The sequence below is a fragment of the Penaeus monodon genome, chromosome 31, assembly GCF_015228065.2.
Source record: "Penaeus monodon isolate SGIC_2016 chromosome 31, NSTDA_Pmon_1, whole genome shotgun sequence".
Lineage (NCBI taxonomy): Eukaryota > Metazoa > Arthropoda > Malacostraca > Decapoda > Penaeidae > Penaeus > Penaeus monodon.
This window is the reverse complement of record NC_051416.1, coordinates 19,422,410-19,422,751: the sequence shown is the minus strand read 5'-3', so window position 1 is coordinate 19,422,751 and position 342 is coordinate 19,422,410.

Sequence of the window (342 nt, the reverse complement as noted above, 5' to 3'; positions counted from 1 at the left end):
AAACATTGTTGCATTCATAATAATTTCCCCCAATACCTGCACTACTTCCTTTGACAGATATAAACACCCGCTACCCTCTTTTTCCTGAAATAAATACCCTAGCTCTACACAGTAACTAAAACAGACATTATCAGGGAGAAAAAAGGTCCCTTCATAATTAGAATCTAATGGTAACTCCTGAAACCCTCTATGAAGGGGAAAAATCCTCCTGATTTAAGTTTGCTGTTGCTGCTTTCCCCTCGTCCCTTGAGAGTAGAGAGATGGCCATGTCCTGGAGGCTGTGATTTAAGGGGAAAATTCCCTCGTGAAGAAAGGCTGCTCAAATAAGGCTGGGTGATGACG